Genomic DNA, 19259 nt, shown 5'->3' with positions numbered 1-19259 from the left:
GTATAGCCATGAAAGCTACTGTTTAATGTATATGTTACAATGTTACAATATACATTGTAACATTGTAAGCAATGTTACAATGCTTACAATGTTACAATATTGTAACATTGTAAGCATATACATTGTAACATTGTAAGCAATGTTACAATGCTTCAATGGTACAATGCTTACAATATACATTGTAATATTGTAAGCAGATACATTGTAACATATATGTTACAATGTGCTTTACTTCTACTATGTTCTTTTTTCATCTGTAGCGTATATGCATTTCAGTTTTGAAATGTGAAATAATAAAAACAAACTGTCAAATAACAAGTCAAAACCGACCCCGATCACATGCCATGATTGTTCACGTGTAGGTACGACACAAACTACAAACGCTTAAAAGGGAATTATCTAAATGCTTCACTGAACTCCTTTTACTGTGTCGCCGTGGTCCGTGCAGAGCTTGAGTTATTTAGACAATGCGGGCCATAAAGACTGCCTCATTTTGTAAACTCTCTTTTCTTTTCTTTTTTTTTTTAAGTGGAGATGACTCCTGTTGCATGTCATTGGAGGCCTGCATGGCGAGCAGTGGGTGGGCTAAATCATACGGCAGTGAACGACCACTCCCTTACACCGCTCCCCTCCCCTCAGTCTGCTACCAGGAGCCAAACCCTATTCTCCAACCATTCTGCTCAGCCCTGAGTCACAGCCACGCAGAGGGGAGAGAAGTGAAAAGCACTCAGAGGAGAAGGAGAGAAGAGAAGGGGAGGGAGAGAGCGAGAGAGAGAGAGGGGGTAGAGGGGGAGAGAAAACGCCCTGGAAACTCTGCTGATAGAGAAATACTGAAGGAGTGAGAGAGGCTTTTCAGAGACTCCACGTTGATCTTGGGAAGAAGTGCTTTACTTGGGCTGGGACAGGAGGGGAGAGACCAACTGCCAAGGATGCTCAAGCTGGTGTGAGAGAGTTGGCGCAAAGACTGCGCAAAGGTAAATAGGTGTTTATCATCATTTTATTATTATCATTATTATCTTTAACTGTGGCGATTTTTGTTGACCATATAAAGCGTATACCCTGCTCTCCGTGGCTTCAGTGTTGGCTGTCCGACCAGACAGATGTGAGATTTTTAACGGCTTGGCCAAAGTTTGTTGAGCTGATAAAAGTTTGGATAAAGTTCAGAAAGCGGGCTGTGGCTGCGCCACTGGGAAGTGATTTATTAAACAGGCCGGCTGGTTTTCAGCGCGGTCGTGGGTCGCTTTAAAGTAGGATTATCGTTGTTATATTGCTCTATTGAGTTTTTAAGACGGGAAGAAGTGGGTGTGTGGGTGTGTGTGTGTGTGTGTGTGTGTGTGTGTGTGTGCCCACACCCCGCATGTTAATGGAGACGGCGGAGAGCTGCGGGACGCTTCGCTCTTTTCTCTCTCGCTACGCACTTTAGGTGGTCGCCGGAGGTGCGTGCGATGCGAGCGCCGCATAGCCTTACCCAATTCCCCCCTTCTAGGGGGGAGATGAGTTTTCACATCGGTATGTCTGTGAGGGAGCAACAGATCTGAAATGATCCTTCCTTCCACAAGTGATTTAACTTGACTGCAACGTGGATTCCCCCCATATAACACGTAGACACCAAGGCACGCGCGCGTGAGGGGTTGTCGGCTGGAGGAAGAGTCGGAAAGTGAAATAAAGAGGGGGTTTTTCGGAGGGGTACGCCATCGCTTAACCGTTTTCTTTGGCTTTTAAATCATGTTTGACGTAATCACAGGTTTTAAAATTGTCATTTAACATGTCAACGCACGAGAGCGACTCTGCAGAAACGGGCTTGGGTGTGGATCGCCCCACCCCTCCCCTCGCGCTCGCTCTCTCTCTCTCTCTTCCCAAAACTTTTACTTCTCCGCTTTAAACGGGGCGCACCCAAAGGCTGGAGAAGAAGAAAAAAAAACTTTCCACATAGGCTGTAATCATCCGAAGGCTTTTTCAAACAATATTTCGCCTCCCTTCCCAGCGCCACGGAGGTTGCGCACGACCCAAAGCGGCGCAAATGGTCGGTTTATCACACGAACGCGCGGCCTCTCCTAACACCGTTATGCGCCCTTTGCGCGCGGTGGAAACGTTTCACCTTTCTCTTTTCCTACTTTCTTTTTTTTATATACCTCGGGTCTCAATCTTGGCTTCTTGCCAGGGTGTGTAGGGGAGGAGAAAAGGGGGTGAAATGAAGGGGGAGGTAGAGAGAGAGAGAGCGAGAGAGCGAGAGCAAGGGGGATGGGTGGGGGCGGAGTAATGGAATGTAGTGGTTTGGAAAGACAAGCTAATTGAAACCAGGTTTGAGGCGTAGAAAGTGGAGAACCGGGACTTTTCAGTGCATTTAGGGAGAAAGGAGCATTTTATCAGCCCCGGAGAAAGGGGCTGGCTTAATTTTAACACCAACGACCAAGCCTTAACGCCGGGGGGGGGGGACTGTATGACCCAGGTGTAGATCCAAACTGAATCAATGCGAATTAAATAAATCCCATCCGCCCCCCCCCCACACGATCCAGTGCGTTGACTTAGTTTACCGACAAGGCTTAGGCAACAGAAGTCAGCCGGAAGTGCGCACCAGATGCACCAGTTTGTATAACTGGGTTGAAATTTACATTTCACAGTATGTGGCCGCCTTGGCCTGCGCACCTCCCTCCTGCCACACCCTGAAATGTGTTGGGGAGAACGGCTCCTTTCCTTTGTGTGCTCTCCACAGACTTGTCAACAATGCTCAAGCCAGGCCCAGGGCCGTAAAAGTCTGGCGTTTCCCAAATTGCTGCTGCCAGGGTGATTGATGGTGGCACAGACCGTCTGCTTTAAAGAGCCACATGGTGACACAGAGCTCAAATGCTGCTCGCTGAAGGCTGTCTGCAGAGGTATGCTCGGTGCTCAAGCGTTTCAGCCGGGCCTCGTAGGACTTCTGCTGGTTTTTTTGGGGGGGGGGAGAGTTGGGCACCATGGACGTGGAGGTTTTTCCACCAACAACGGCAGGGGACACTTTAAATAAAAACATGGCAAATACAGACAACGCGTTGAGGCCGTCAAACTCTCGGAACAGGCTCTGGGTCGCCTGTTGACATGTGGGTTGACAGGGCGCCATTCGCTCTCTTGGGCCAAGGCGGTCTGTCTTCATAAACAGCATGGACACCGTCGGTCGGTGGGGCCAACGCGGAGCTTCCGCTCGGTTGGTGTCGCATTCAAACTGAAGCCAGAATTCAGGGGGTTTTCTTTATCGCCGCTCGAGATCTTCCACGTCACCCTCAGCCGTCACGCTGAGCTGTGACGCAGTCGAGGCTCGCCGTCCGTACGGCACGCCGTCACTCAAAATGGCCTCGGACTGACGCCTTGGTATCTGTTGCAAAAATCATCTCTCGCTTCTCCCAAGAATTGCCTCATGAACCCACAAGGGCTTAAGCTCGCCTGTGGTGAGTAATTCAACCACAGCGGTCTCCGAGAACTGGCAGATAGTCCTGCCCCTGCTGGCAGGGGAGAGGTGGCGTTACCCTGGCGTGCCAACGCAGAACGGAAAGAGCCCGGACCATGGCACACTTCCTTTGTCATTTCCTCATGCGCTTGTGGGGGTGAGGGGAGTGACAGCGCGGAGGGAGGGAGGGGAGGGAGAGGAGGGGGGGGCTTACTGTATGTTGTGTTGAGTCCATGTACTCGGAGCTCTCGTCGCTCCCCAGCTGAAAGTAAACCCGCCCTATCTCCCGTGCAGCTATCGCACATCTGTCAAGGTAGCGCGGCCAGCGGCCCCCGCCCTCGCGTCCGCCCGCCGCCGCTGCTTATGAAGGCACCTCATCGGCATTTCGGCGCGTTTAAAGTATGCCCCTGGTACGACGCCTCGCGTTTTATTGCTAGCCTTGTTATTGGGAAATACTGCTTTCAGAGGTATGATTTAGACGTGATCATAAGTCTGCGCTAACATCCCCGTGAGTCACAGCCGCACGCGCACGCACACACACACACAAGCGCACACACACACACACGAGCCATCCTGCCTATTTGAATTTTCCACTGTCCGCAAAGCGCCTTATTCATTTCATATGACCAGGGCCCGAAGACCTTAAAGCTGAATATTGTTTCAGCATGTCTCGTCGAATCTAATTAGCCTGGTAGTCGTTTCTCTCGTTTGACAAGAGCATAATCACGCAGCTGGTGTGCTCCAGAAACTAGAAGAAGAAGAAGAAGAAGAAGAAGAAGAAGGGGGAAACTGTAATTCTTTGATTTTCTCTGCTATCTTACAAAACGGATGCCAAACTCGACGCACACTGTTACATAACTATAGGTGTACTGCAAAAAAAGAAAAAAGACTTCCCTCCCCTCCTCTCACCCACCATACCCCCCCCACCCACCCAACTTCACGCTGCTCTGGGTAAGGAACGGCATGTGGCATTTGAAGAATACAAAAAAAAAGTATTTGGAATAGCGTTCCCAAAATGCCAGGGCAGCGCGGCCCGGAATGTAAATACAGAGGAGATGTTCTGCTTTGTTTAGATTCCCTTTATCGCCCTGTTCGAAACCCTGCGCTCCCCTCCACGCCGCCCCACCACACAGAGCACAGTTATGAGAGCTCGGTTTCCTCTCCACCCCTCCGCCTTTCTGGCCTTGTGGCTGGAATCGGGGAAAATCCAACGGTCCGAACAGCACCCCGTCCAGACTGGAGTGAACCCCGACCCAACCGCCCTTGGACGCCTGGTGCCGGGCACTCACATGTTACACGATGAAGAGTCTGCAAGCGGCGCTCCACATGTGAAGGGGGACTCCGTCACAGCTCTGTGTACGCATGGCGGCGAGGCCTCTGGAGTTGACCATCTCCACGGTGGTGCTGAAGGGACTTCTCCCCCCGTTTCTGTTGCGTAACCAGTTGTTCCGCTGGGGATATTTGCATAGTCAGATCCACGGTTCTGCCCTCCATTTTGCAGCCAAATGTGAGTTTCAGCTCCCCTCGTTCTGATTCTTAACTCACCCCCGGAGCCGGTTGCTTAATGTTCCTGGCTATGAAGTCGCACCAGGATCCAGGCCTGAGATCATTTCTCATTTCCAACCACGTCCAACATATGATTTCCCCTTTATTTATTTGTTTTGTGTGTTACGTTTTTTTTTTTTTTTTGTGTCCCGGCAGCCAAACTCGGGGGGAAAACCGCTCACCTTGCTCCGCACAGTGAGGCGTCCTGCTCGTGTTGTCCTTTTGTGCTCATTTGTGTGCAAGTCAATGAATCTCTGCCCCGCAGAGGGCAATTAAGTTCCCTTTGGACACAGCCCTGCTCTTGTGTGTGATCTTGTAAACCCGGGAGAGAAAGGTTTGAAAGCGTTTTCTTCACTTTTTCCACCCTGCGCTCGTGCGCCGCTCCTGCCAAAGTCGCAATGGTTTAATCAGCAACAGGCCGAGTTGGCGTCAGCGGGCGAGCGTTGGTCTTCTGCAGGACTTTGTGGTTTGGTTTTAGGCCTCGGTGGACCGCCGGGCGCTGAACAGAGCCGTTTATTTTGACGGCGCATTCCTCTCGCATGCGTCACGCATGTCCATGTCCTATCAGTGCTTTCCAGGGGTGCGCTGTGCGTCTTGATGTCTCCAGCAGTATGGATTTTGCCGTCCCGTGAAGAGGGTGAGGAACAGGGAGGTCATTCTGTTTTACTATAACCGGCCTGGCTTTTGGTCTGTCCCTCTATTGTTCGCCCTATCCCTCTTCCATTGTCTCCCTGCACTGAGGGCTCCTTATTTGCCCCCATAATCTAATCTTCCCACTCGCCAGTTCCGCGAGTCCACTTGACTCGCTCACGTCTTTGATCAGTAATCATGGTCACCCTGCTCCTGCTCTGTAGGCCACTGACGCGAGGCGCTTGACCACATGGACCGACTCGGGGCTCTTTGAACAGGAGGCCCGGGCGCTCTGACCTACTTTAGCACAAACCATCACTGTCCCGTAGACCAGGTATGCACCGACCGGGAGCAGAGTTGAAGACGGGCTCTTAAGGGAGGTGGGAGAGGGAGGAAAGGGCACAAACAGGGGACAAAGGGAGGGCCGTCTGCATGGTGGTGATGATGATGATGAATATGGTGATGATGACGACGAAGATAATGGTGAATACTGACATTGCTCAAGCCTCTGACGTGAATGAATCCTGTTATGCAGAGCCTGTGCCGGCACGCTCGCTGTATTCCCCACACAAGGTGCACGAGTGTGAGCGTCCCCGGGTGCAGCCGTGTGGCGCAGGGGCGGACAGTGCAGGGCAGAGGCGACACTATTAGTCACAGCGGGAAGGATGTGGTTTAAGGCGAACTGGGCCCGTGTAGTCACGTGCAGATGAGGATTTTATACTCATCTGTTGCGTTAACTTTTTATTGTCTGCCCTGCTTTGTTTTGATTGTATGCTGCCCGGCACAGTGCTGCTTGTCTTTCACTGTGTTCTGTAAGGTGGCATTGAGTGCTCTGAAAGGCGCCCGCAAATAAAATGTGTTATCATTATTATCATGTTAGGCTAAAACCTCTTATTGCTTGACAGAAAAGGAAATCTCGCAAGGTCTGCTTTTTTTATGACAACTCGTGAGGAGAGTTATTCGAGTGTATCTGACGAATAATGATCTAATTTTATGGCTACCCGGAAAACGGCATTACCCCCCCCCTCCTTTCTAAAGTCACCCAACTGAGAGCTAGAGCGATAAATTCTTTGCTAATGGAGCTTTGAGAGTTAAACACTGCATGTATCTAGAGAAACTATGCAACTGTACTATTTAACATAAACACACGGACCTCGGAAAGCCCCCCAAAATATGGCATCGTTGATTTTTTTCACTATCATTCAGCTCTTGTGTGTGTGTGTGTGGGGGTGGGGGTGGGGGGGTGCTTGTTTATTGGGGCAGAACTTGGGAGTCAAGGCCTGGGTGGAATAGCTGTGGGGGGGGCAGACAGACAGGGTGAGGGGTGCAGGGTATAAAATACAGCTGGAGTAAGATTTAGAGAGAGGGGGGGGAGAGAGAGAGAGAGCGAGAAAGAGAGAGCCAGAGAGAGAGAGAGAGAGAGGGAGCATTTCTTTGGAGTTAGTCACCGTGGGGAGAGGCTGGGCACCCTTCCAGTTTGCCTGACAGCTCTATCAAGGAATGTGTGTGACTGGAGGCTTGGGTGGGGCCGCCCAGCAGGGGCTCACCCTGGGCAAGCAGAGCGGCGATGGAGAAACAACAGCGGCCACCTCGTGGGCTGCGGTGCGGTGGCGTTTTCCCTGTACAGTGTGTTTCAGTGTGGTGTGTTTCGTTTGTGTGTTGTCCCCACTGACATGTACGTGTGTGTGTGTGTGTGTGTGTACATCAGAGAGTGTGTGTGTGAGCGGGTGAGTGCTCTCTCTGTGGTGATGAAAACAGAAGTGGGATGTTTTCAGTAGCGCTGGGTGATATGGAAAATATTATCATAATAATATGGGGAATTTTAAACTATATATATGATGTCTGCTTACACATACAAAACCACTGTGTTTAAGAATTAAACAGAGGTTCATCATATTGAAGTGTTTGGTATAGTACAACATATAACCAAGGCTAGCTTTTAAACAATACTCCCTCAAGTATTTCAGTCCTCATTTTGTGAGAAATGTTAGGTAATGGATTCCTGTTATCAGTCATTTAGACCAGGGGAACTGTGTATCATGCTATGACAACATCCAAATGTCATCTCTATACAGTTCAACTGAAAGGTGATAAATAATGATACTGACATTGCTGATATTCACTCTACATGTTGTGGGCCTCCGGATATCCTGATCGTTAACCCATTCACTGTTGTGAGAGTTGAGTCGTGGATTGTGCCGTACTCTGTCTTCACTAACACCCCTCTGGGAGTTACAGCGGGTCCATAGTTGTGCTCCCTGTTATAGAGTAAGTAGCGATAACTTGCAATGTGACGAGCCATTAGCTGCAATCACGCTAATCGTGCATGTGAACTGGGGAGGGGAGTAGCTCTGAAAGCACTCGAAATTGTTCCAGAAGTTTTTTTCCCATTTTTCTTTTTTCACGGGTGTTTGAAAACAGTAATGCGACCCCTGCCACCGCTGTGTGCCGACGCTTATCTCCGTCTGGCCCTCGTGGATATCTCGCCTTTTCATCGGCGCACCGATCCGGTTGGAAACATGACCTCTGCTGATTCCCGCCTCCATCCCTCTCTGCATGGCACGTCTAATGGACACATCCCTTTCCCAGGGGTGACGCGTCCATAAAGTATACACAGCTGCTATGCGGCGAGTCCCTTTGTGCAAACACAGTGACTACCACACATCGACTGGGATCTGCAGCACGTCCCGTCTATTACAGGACGGGACCTGTTCCAGCACAGAAATAAGACGCACAATAAAGCACCGAGCGTATATGTGCAATTGCAGCTACGTAGAGATTTGTTAGCCCCCCTGGACCCCTGCAGGTTGCCTGACCACCAGTGATATATCACCGCCTTTCTGTTAACAACACATATTGGCGAAAGGCTGGGTTCGTGTGCCGTAGGTTTTGCACAGACTAGCGAGTGGAACGATACGCTGTGTTGCTGGACGAAGCCTCGCAAGCACTTCGCGAGCTACGAAACCCGTGTTAGGGGGGCAATTATGATCACTTAACCTGCTTTCACCCACATGTGTGCAGCATTTGTCTCTGAAATGACACACATTTTTAAAAAGTTAGCCGTCTGTGTGTGTGTGTGTGTGCATGTGTATGTGCGCGTGTGGGTGGCTGGGGGTGGGTCTAGAAGTAGTGAAGAGCTTCACAAACAGTTATTTGGCATAATTGTCTCTCAAGTAACGGGTGGTTTTTTAGGCCAATGAACAACTGTGTGTGTGTGTGTGGGGGGGGGGGGGTGTAATGACAGGGTTTGAAAACGTCTCTCAGAAGAATGTTTCTGAGGGACGTGTTCTCACTAGTAGAAGCCTGTCCCTGCACACATCAAGTCTGGTTTTGTTGGCAGCCGGCGCTAAGAAGAAGAGAGGGCTTTGTTGCACAATGTGCTGTTGGGGTGGAAGCGGTAATCCTTGTAAAACCCTCCAGGATTTCGGGCGAGTAAAAGCTAAGAAGGATTCACTTGCCGTGTCAACTCCCTTTCATATATATCTATGTTTCGGTGCGAGTTAAGCTGAATGAGACATCTTTCGACCGAAAAACAACCATCCGTTAAGAGTAATCGCCGGCATACCGCCAAGGTAGTCCAATGTGGTTGTGTTTAATAGCGCTCTGTAAATTAGGTAAGTGAGGACCTACCTTTGAGAGCTTATTAAAAAATGAAGCACGCAAATAATTTACTATAATAATGTGCAGTGGTGCTCAGTGGAGAGTGGATCCTCCAGATGCACACATGCAGGACCGGGGGGGGGGGGGGGCTCGTATCCTCACTGTGTCTTCAGTCGTTACATAACCAGACATATGGCAGTGGTTTTCCAAGCATTTGTCTCCGCTTGAATCATGACGACATGCCGCATTGTCTCAAGCTTCGCCATCGCTGATCGTTAGCAGAGCTGCAAATCGTACTTGCACTGAACTTTGGTGCGGTTTCAAACGCTTCCCTGTAGCGTAAGGTACAATTTTTGTGTTGTTGACTTCTGCAGATTTCTATGAATGCATGCAGAAATCAACAAGGGGAGGGAAAAAAAACGCCATTTCGCGGTGTCTGCAGGATCCCAATCAGTCTTGCAAACACCATAATAAGATATTTGCAAGTTTGTGGTGGGCCTTGCTTTGGCAGCATTTCGAGGCAGCTAAATGACCTGTGCCCTGTATCTTTGCTGTGTGGTATGTTCCCATCTGTGTAGTCCCAAAGTGACTGCTGTGGCTTCTCAACTCCATATTCCACATTTTTGTGCAATGCAAGCCAGTCCCCTCAGTCACCGCACAACCAGTAAAGAGCTACAGAGCAATCTAGTTGTCCGTTTGGATCTAAGTTCTGACTTTTGCACCAGAAACTGAAAACAACTGAAACTCAAGGACTCTGCCCTCTCCTCCTCTGAAAAGAGGCGGACTATCCCGGCCACCACAACTGCCAAACGTAAACTATTGAGACCCTGGAAAAAAATACCGCCCCCTCCCTATGAAGAGTGGGCTGCACATATGGCTCAGCTGGCTAGCTCCAAGAGGGTCTCATACTCTCTTCTGGACAAGATGGACTAATTTGAGCTTACCTGGGGCCCAGTTGTGGCTTGGTCAACAAGGACATAGAAGTAGAATTGTGTATTGAATGCTGTATATGGTATGGTTACTATTATTATTATTATTTCTTTTTCTGTCCTGTCTTTCTCTCAGTTCCCCTTCAGTTGCTCTGAATTCTGCAAAGTTAAAGTGTCTTTAAAGTCATCTCTTATTTGGCTGACTTGAAAAGCAACTCTGTGGGGGGAACTGGAGGGGGGGGGCGCTACCGGACCAGTAGCTGGTTTTGTTATTTAATTTTAGGGAGTGGTGAGCATGAGAGCATCAATAGCGCTCACTCAATTCGGTTAATCATTAAAATCTGTGAGGCCTCATCGTGGAATTCATCATCGCAGGACGGCGAGGTGTGTGTGTGTGTGTCAAGATGTAATCAATTAAACACCAAGTGTGTGTGCATGTGTCTTATCAGAGGAATTTGTTTCTGTCTAACGCTGGAAGACACAGTGTGTTCCCGTGTCAGCGAGCAGCATGCGCAGGGAGGAAAGGAATTCATGCAAGTTTTGTTTTGTCTCGCGCATGATAAGAGAAGAGCTACACGACGAGGTCTCGAGTGGGGCCTTTAAACGTGCCAGTTCTCATTATCATCAAATTGAGTTGTTAATCACTCTGACAAGTCCCCGACGCTCTCGTTGTGTTTCTATCAACAGAAATCAAGACGACGGGAGTCAAGGCCTCAGGGGGAAGAACTCTTGGCCTTGGTTGAGCAGCCCCGCGGTAAGTGTGGTCTTCACTTGATGGTATCTCTCAATCATAACGGCAACAGTAAAAACAAAGGCGTGTGGGTGGTGTGGCGGTCTATTCCGCTGCCTACCAACATGGGGATCGCCGGTTTGAATCCCCGTGTTACCTCCGGCCCTACAAGCACAATTGGCCGTGTCTGCAGGTGGGAAGCCGGATGTGGGTATGTGCACTGATCGCTGCACTAGCGCCTCCTCTGGTTGGTCGGGGCATCTGTACGGGGGGGGGGGCGAATGGGGGGAATAGTGTGATCCTCCCACGCGCTACGTTGCCCTGGTGAAACTCCTCACTGTCAGGTGAAAAGAAGCAGCTGGGGACTCCACATGTATGGGAGGAGGCATGTGGTAGTCTGCAGCCCTCCCCGGATCAGCAGAAGGGGGTGGAGCAGCGACCGGGACGGCTTGGAAGAGCGGGGTAATTAGCCAAGTACAATTGGGGAGAAAAGGGGGGGGGGGAGTAACAAACAAAAAGAAAGGCCAGAAAATCCTTTACGCACTCATTTCAAACCACCCCTGCTGATGTCACCTCAGAGCCACACGCTGTTATCTGGTTGCGAAACAAAACTTGAGCGGGTCCGATGCCAGACTCCGAAACACTTGTGGAATGTTTGTCGTGAGTCCTCTTTTGAACCTGGAAGGTCATGTCACTGTTCAGCTGTGAAAAGCCCGCCCTGTCGTAACCTGACACTTGGCTGCTTCTGCTCGCTATGCCTCCTATTTGGCCCTCCAGCGCAACGGCTCGACCACCTGTTCCGCTCAACCCCCCTCCCCCCTCCCTCCCCCTCCCGTCTTATGAAACAGCCCTGTATGAAAACCCCGCCAAGCTCACACTGTTTTAACTGTTCGTTGCCAGTGGCTGTGAGGCATATTCTCTTTGTGGGGGGGGGGGGGGGGGGGGTTAGCAGAACGAGATATGCAAACCGAACAGTATGCGGTCCTTGTAGGCCTTTGGCAGACTGAAAGTAGGGAGGCGTATCCAGAAATGTCCTGTGGTTGCCGGCTGGTTAAGAGAGGCTTTTGTCTGGTCGGCTGTCCCCACGTCCCCCTGGCAATTTGTCTCTCTCTCGCCACACATACCAGGCTGCAATAAAAAAGATGATAGACGGAGCTTAAACGGTTCACTTTTCCCCTCCTGACCCCCCCCCCCCACACACACACATTTCCTTTCAACCTTTGCGCCTAAATCTAATTCCTTGTCCCACAGAGGTGCATTTGACAACGCCGCTAATCTCATTGAGGAGCATGTGTTGTCAGGAATGTCACTCCTCCGCCTCGCAAGAGAAATGAAAGAGATGGAGGGGAAGGGTTTCTGCACCGCTGCAGCTGCATGTTTGTCTGGTGTCATCGGCCGCCTGCTGTCTTATGATCCCCCTGAACACAGAGGCTGCACTATGTAGTGTTTGTTTACTCCGCCATCCATATCTGATCATATGATATTGCTTTGATTATATTAATTCGCCGGCCTGCTGCCTCCTGATAAATACGTTACGCTATCATAGAGCATATGGTAAGTGCTGGGATTGTGTGAATTTACAGGGGGGGGGAATTCCCATACTTGAGCCTTGTTTTACATATGGGGCCATTTAACATTCCTTTCATGCCTCACGGCTACTACTCACCGCTCATAAAGCATAAGTGTGTATTGGATATGATGGATTGGGCCTGAAAAAACAAACAAAAACAACAAAAAAAAAAGTTGCGTAATTAAGCGGGTTCTTCATACAGATATGATATCCATGGCGTAACGGTCCCTTTGTGCACCTCCAAGGAGGCTCGCCGCTCATCAGGGCTGAGTTTTCGTTTCTCCTCGGCTGCTTTTTTTTTGGGGTTCCCCCCCCCCTTCCTATCCTCCCCCACTGTTAACTGGTAGGGTTACATTCCACAAGAACTCCCTATCTGTATTGCAGACCCGCCCCTCTCTTTTTTTATCTCCAAATTTTCACACTCTCTCCTTTCTTTCTCCATCTCCCTTCCTATCTCCCATTCGTTCCTTCCTTCCTTCCTTCCCTCGCTCATCGCTCTTAGACCACCCCCGCCCCTCCCTGCAGCTCACTGCCAAGGACATGTCAAAGCTGTGAGAGCAAGGACAGCCCAAATAGTTCACTGCAGATCAGAGAGCCTCAGAGAGAGGGGTGGGGTGGGTGGGAGGGCTTGGGGGAGAGGAGGAGCAAAATAAGTATAGGTGAAAGAATTGTATGAGTATAGGTTGACAGAGAGAGAGAGAGAGAGAGAGAGAGAGAGAGAGAGAGAGAGAGAGAGAGAGAGAGAGAGAGAGAGAGGTTTGGGTGGGGTCTCAGGTCATCCCCTTTGTGTCAAGAGATGGAAAGAAGAATAACGCGGCAGTTATTTTTCCTCCCTCGCTTGAAGGGAGTTGATGAAAACACACAACTGTTGGCTGTTTCCTCCCTCCCCTCGGTGAGGCGGGCTGGTTGAGGCCAACGATAACAGTGTTCCTTGTGCGAGGGTCAAGAGATGTCTTCATTCTCTCATTCACTTTTCAAAGCTCGAAACATTTAAACCATTTATTTTGTGTGTGTGTGTGTGTGTGTGTGTGTGTGTACATTGTGAACAGAACAATGGTGTGGTTGCTTTCCTGCTCTCTTCACTAACTGGGTTATATAGACAGGCCCAGCCACCAAGCGCTACGATAGATCCTCTCTGTGTGGCGTTTCTGTGTGTGAATAAAACTCTGCTTTTGGCTCAATCCACCCACATGTGGCCCACAGAGGAGATGGTCGGGCCCGCTTCGGATACTGTTAGGTGACCCGTGTGTCAGGTGACATGAGTGAAATAGGATCAGCGCGAGTTAGCTGGATTAAGCCAGATCCGAGACACTGCCGATTGGCTTGTTAAAGACTGCACTACACATTCTGGCTGTGTTTAATGGACATGAAGGACTTTGGCAAAAAAGTGACTCTTGAGATTTGGATAGGCTCACCATCGGGGCGGGGGGGGCGAGGGGGGGTAGAGTTAAGGGTGGAGCTGCCAGCCAACGAATAGCGTCATCCGTAGCATAAACACTGTCTATATCTCCTGTGTTGGTGTCTGCTGTCTGTGTGTATCTACTATATAATCACTCCCAACAGCACTGGCGCTTGCTGTTCAGCCCTCAAAGCCTGCAAAAGGCTATTTTAAAGAGGGGCTTCATATTACCTCAAGGCATTGCATGCATTTTCCAATATTCCCAATCATGCGGGACCAAGTTCTATTTATTGCCTTGTGTTAATTGGTCTATGGCTTGTAATGTGGCCTTGGACATATTCCAAACGGCAAGGAGTCCAGTTTGCATTCCGAACTGTCCACTGTACTGCTTGGGTTCGGTCACTGCAACTTGCACATTTTGCCTATGTTGGTTCAAGTTATTTTTACTGTGAAAAAAGTCTGGTGCAATGATACACAACCAAGTACTGTGGAGGGCCACGTTTACGCACGTTTTCATTCCAACCCAACGATACACCAGTTGATTAAATATAAATAAAGTTATTATTATCATCATCATCATTATTATTATCAATCCATCCATCCATCATCCAAACCACTAATCCTGCTCTCAGGATTGCGGGGATGCTGGAGCCTATCCCAGCAGGCATTGGGCGGCAGGCGGGGAGACACTCTGGACAGGCTGCCATGCCATCATAGTATTTTTATTATTATTAGTCCTCCCTTGTATTGTTGAAGGTGTGTTAAACAGTGAAATCAGACGTTGTACTGTTGGGTCGGGAAGACAACCTGCATACACACGGTTGATCATGGCACGAGCGAGTCCCGCCGATCTGGTGCAAGTCAGGCACCCAAATCATTGATGGGAAAATATGGGGCCCAAATCCGATGGGAGTAATTTGAATAACAACGGGTGTTCTTCTCTGGTGGGAGCCAGATTCTGTTTTGTCGAATCTCATCAGATACATTGTGTGTGTTTTATGTGATTAAATTTACGAATTAATTGATTACAGCACAATAATCATAAGCAACACTTCATGACCGTCATGTCCCTGTAAAAAAAAAAAATCAGCTTTTGTCACTGCATGTGGCTGAGAGAGCAGCACTGTAATGTCTGATTAGGAGAGATTAGAGACGAGGCATGCTGACACCCCAGTTGTTAACAGGAGGGGGGGGGGGTTATAGGTAGAATGAGTAGGACGTTCCTAAAAATCGATGTATAGACTCGTACCAAAACAATCCCTCTCAGTCAACACTTCTGACCCACTAGACGTGAGTGGCGCTGTCTGTATCTACATACTCCGTCCTCTGCCAGGATTTTCTCATTTTCCTGTGTACAGGACATTACAGGGCGTTAACCTTTGGGCAGCGGGACTCTATAAAAACGTTGCGACCAGGTGCCAGATCGAGATCGTAAGCACGCATCCAAGAGGAAGCTACGACAATGGCGGACCCAGCGCCGAAAAGACACAAATATAGTGAGAGAGGCAAAATGCCAAGCGGACGAAGCTCGTCCCAGAACGAGAGTGAATCTGGGGTTGGCTTTCACCCGCTGGCGAGCACCGAAGGAGAGGATGGGGATGAAGAGGGACGCGGAGTTGGCCCGCGCACTGGTATGTGTTCTGGCAACTGCGGTCAGGGGGGGCGTGGCCTTCTGGTCTTTAGCCGAGGGGGCGGGGCCAACATTGAGCGCTGTGTTTACAAACCGCAACCGACCAATCCTACTCGTTCTACCTTTAAGACCGCATAGAAACCACAAATATTATCGGACAGAAATAGATTGGGGTATATATATATATATATATATATATATATATATATATAAACAAAAATGCCTGTCTGAGAAACATACACACAAATATGCACAAGTTCATGCACCCCCCCCCCCCGCCCCAAACACAAACACACGCGCACACACACACACACACTTGGCCACTCAAACACACAGCCCCACCTATACAAACTGGGTGTACAGTGTGTGTTTTTTGTATTCCCAAGGAACACGCCAAGGCATCAGGTAGTGCAATCTCTTCTCACTGCCCCTTGTTTGATTAAAATGATATGTTTAGGGAATGTAATGTCACTTTAGGATGTCTGCAGTGGCGGTTGGCACAGGCCACATGCTGTCCCCTTCGAAACAGCTGTTTCTTTATCATTTCCCCGGGTTCCTCTCGCTCTCAGCATGCCGTTATCTTGCAGGGCAGTGTGGTGGAGCGTGCTACCATAATAGCCACAACGGTTTTAACTATGTGGGGGGGGGGGGTGTCGGGGTGGTGGTGTTGTCTGAAAGGGGTGGGGGTCACCTTCACCCTTCACTCACTCTACTCTTGGTATGTCGTATATGGTGGGCTACTTCTGCTGCAATTATGTTATTTATAGAGTGCAAAAATAGTGCATACCAGAGGAAAAAGGCGGTGAGCTCTTTCACAGAGTATGGCTCCTCTAACTCCCTGTATTCTCTATTCTATACTGTATTCTCCCCAAAGATAGTTTAAAAAAAATTGAGGTGCCGTGATGTCAATGCTAAAGGTTTGTTTTACGCATTCCTTTGACATAGTGAATTGATATGCTACTGCTCATATTTTGCCATCTGAAAGGGGAGATAGAGTTAAGGTACTGACAGTACTTCCATCTAGTAGCGTGGATTGTCGCCAACAGCAATGAGCCAAACACTGACAACACCACTGAGCGTTTTTTTCTTCTTCTTCCATTTACCAAGTCTATATAACAGAGCTATTAAACTGCAATGTTTAACATGTTGGCTTTCAGGAAGCACAATATATTGAGTAAATATCAGCAAAGTTTGCTGAATGGTACTGGTTGAAACTAATAAAACGACTCGTCATGATTAACGTGACAAATATAAGTCTAAATTTGATTCTGTGTGTCCTAACTTATTCCACAGAATGGCTGGTTTAATTTCATGTTACATTTTGAACACATTTTGTCATCTGAAGTAATGGTATGCGGGTAACAGACATGGAACCAATATAGCCAAGTGAACAGAAAGAGGTCACATTAACAGTACAGGACATTTGTGTACAGAGAGGGAAAAGACCTACTTGCACCCCATCAAGTATAAATTGTTTCACTGACCAGTGTTTCCCCAAGACATTTTTTCAGGCCTGGTGGTAAACACCGGAAAAAAAAACCCTGAACAGACAAGGCAAGCAGGATGGCATATTATACAACAGGTAGTAGTTCTGGCCAAGCAATCTGATTGGTCAAGAACGTGATCAAATCGGCATGACAGCACACCTCGTCGCGCTCAAATGATAAACGCCTCATCACTATAACTATTACTCCGCCATTGATTAGAAGTATGCGTATTTGAAAGGCAACATAACAGAACATGGTGGGGCAATGCGCCAGCTGGGGAAGCGTCAGACATTTGGAGGCCTCAAACAACTCTACAGCATGCCACCTGCTAAACGGCGGAGATGCAGCATGGACTTTATGGACAGCTGTTTCAACAGCCGTTCCTTTAATGGCAGTATGCAAATCAATTTCTACAACTAGCCCCTCCTTGATTAGTAACTGTATTCTAAATGGCATAAATCTGAAAGATGTTTGATTTCAAAGGTAACTTAAGACAATAACCCGAAAAGCTGATTAGAAAAACGCCCCCTAAAAATGGGTTGTATGTCTTACAAACCAGCAAATTACCGATCAATGCTGATGAAAACAACGTATTTAATAAATACGTAACTGTTCCGCTTCGACGCTATTGGAAGCTCCTCCCACTCTGGCATCCTCTACCTTGACTGCTAACTTAAAAGTAGCTTAAAAGGGGGTAAACATCCCCCCCCCTTTTAGTAGATATCTCGGTTGCAACAAGATTGAGCCAAGCAAGGCAGTTTTATGTGTTATATGTGTGGTATTTATTCAGTTTGGGAAATCGTACGATCTCTAGAAAGCGTTAGCTCAAGCTGGCTGGCTAGCTAGCTGACTCAACAAGGTCAGCGTACTTGCTGGAGTACTGAACTAGGTTTCATTACGCAGGAGACTACCGATGTGTCCGATTGTTTTCCAGGTATTAGTCATACCCCATGTATTTCCAGGGAATGGAAATAACGCTAGCAAAAAAAACTTCTTTTTTTTTTAGCACACATTTCCCTACATTATGAACACACTTTGATTATATATTTTGTTGGTAACCATCGCATAATCACAATATTACACTCGAGGGTGTGCTTTACCGTCATTATTGGCACGGTCGAATTCGGTTCGGCTCCGGAGTTTTTGGAGAAAAACATCAGTATATTTGGTTGTCCGTTCCCCGCGTTAGAGCTCCTCCTCTTTTTAGGCGGCGCCATGCTCACGTTAGCTGACCGGCCCCTTGCCACGCAGGAGCCCAAAGGCCTCTCGGTACCAGCGGCCCTGGCATCGCGTCAGTTCCGGGCGACGAGAAGAGCGCCCGGCTGCAGCCTCCAGAAAGGGGCGGGGTTCAACGTCTACCCCAACTCCTACCCTGTTTAACCCCGCCCAAACCCAAGTCCAAACCAATGAAATCGTTGATAAACCCCGACCATATCGACGCTGAACCCCCCCCCCCCACTCACTCAAATTCGACAGTTAAACCAATCAAATCAAAGGATGGGTGGGATTAAACGTTCGCCGTTGAACTCCGCCCCCTTCTGCAGGCTGCCGCCAGGTGCACTTGAACGACGACACGGGTTGACTGACGTTTGAGAACAGTCCCGCAGGGAGGCTCCCAAACACACATGCTTATTGATTTCCAAAGGAATGGATATTTTCCGTTATTTTTGGCATAAAAAATGTTTTGTTTTTTGTGGCCTGGTTGCCCCCCGAGCCTATACAATTATAGGGGAAACACTGCTGACCATCCAGAAGTTGTCTTCCGGGGTTTTATAGGCATATGGACAGATAAAATGACTTTCTGACCGTCTTACTCGCTGTCCGTGTCAGGTGTGCTTGTGGTGTTTAGGTCTGTGAAGTCATTCTTGTTTTTAATGCACACTTTGCTTTTAATATTTATTGTGTGTTATTTGTTTTTATGTGGTACTGAGGTCCTTGTGAAACGTAATTTTGTTCCCTTGTATGTATGAGACATGTATGTAAGGCAATGACAATTAAAAGTAGTCTAAAACTAGTAGATTTATAGTAGGCATTTCTTACTGCTCGCCGTCATTCAAAGTCGTCTGTGAGTTGCAATTGATATGAAGTGTTCATTCATACACCAAGGCAAGGGAAGATGCAGGCCTCTGCTAGCTAGGTTTGGGTTATGGAGCGGTTGGTATTAATGAAACAATAGGTTGTCTGTTCCGGAGAGCAGAGTGGGTAGAACTAGTCAGCATGTTTGAAGAGGCCGAACGCCCGCAGAAGGACAGATGTAAACAAACCTTGTTGTTGCTAGTAACTATATATTTGCTATGGTCTGTAGTTACAGTGCACAT

The 19259-nt window shown here is 48.5% G+C and overlaps 1 protein-coding gene across 3 annotated transcripts in view; it reads left to right on the top strand.

Annotated features, from left to right (window-relative positions):
* The first annotated feature begins 663 nt into the window (after positions 1-663).
* ahnak (AHNAK nucleoprotein) overlaps positions 664-19259 on the top strand; it is a 41587-nt gene continuing 22991 nt past the window's right edge. The window contains exons 1-2 of one of the 3 annotated variants that reach the window (XM_056284154.1): positions 664-974; positions 10813-10879. The gene's annotated coding sequence lies outside the window, so the exon portion shown is untranslated. Of the gene's footprint in view, positions 983-10812; positions 10880-19259 lie in introns of all 3 variants that reach the window. The other 2 variants (XM_056284155.1, XM_056284156.1) reach the window with 2 other exon arrangements.

Source organism: Lampris incognitus, chromosome 1 (genome assembly GCF_029633865.1).
Source record: "Lampris incognitus isolate fLamInc1 chromosome 1, fLamInc1.hap2, whole genome shotgun sequence".
NCBI lineage: Eukaryota > Metazoa > Chordata > Actinopteri > Lampriformes > Lampridae > Lampris > Lampris incognitus.
Note: the sequence above shows the minus strand (reverse complement) of the source record. Positions and strands in the feature narration are given on the sequence as shown.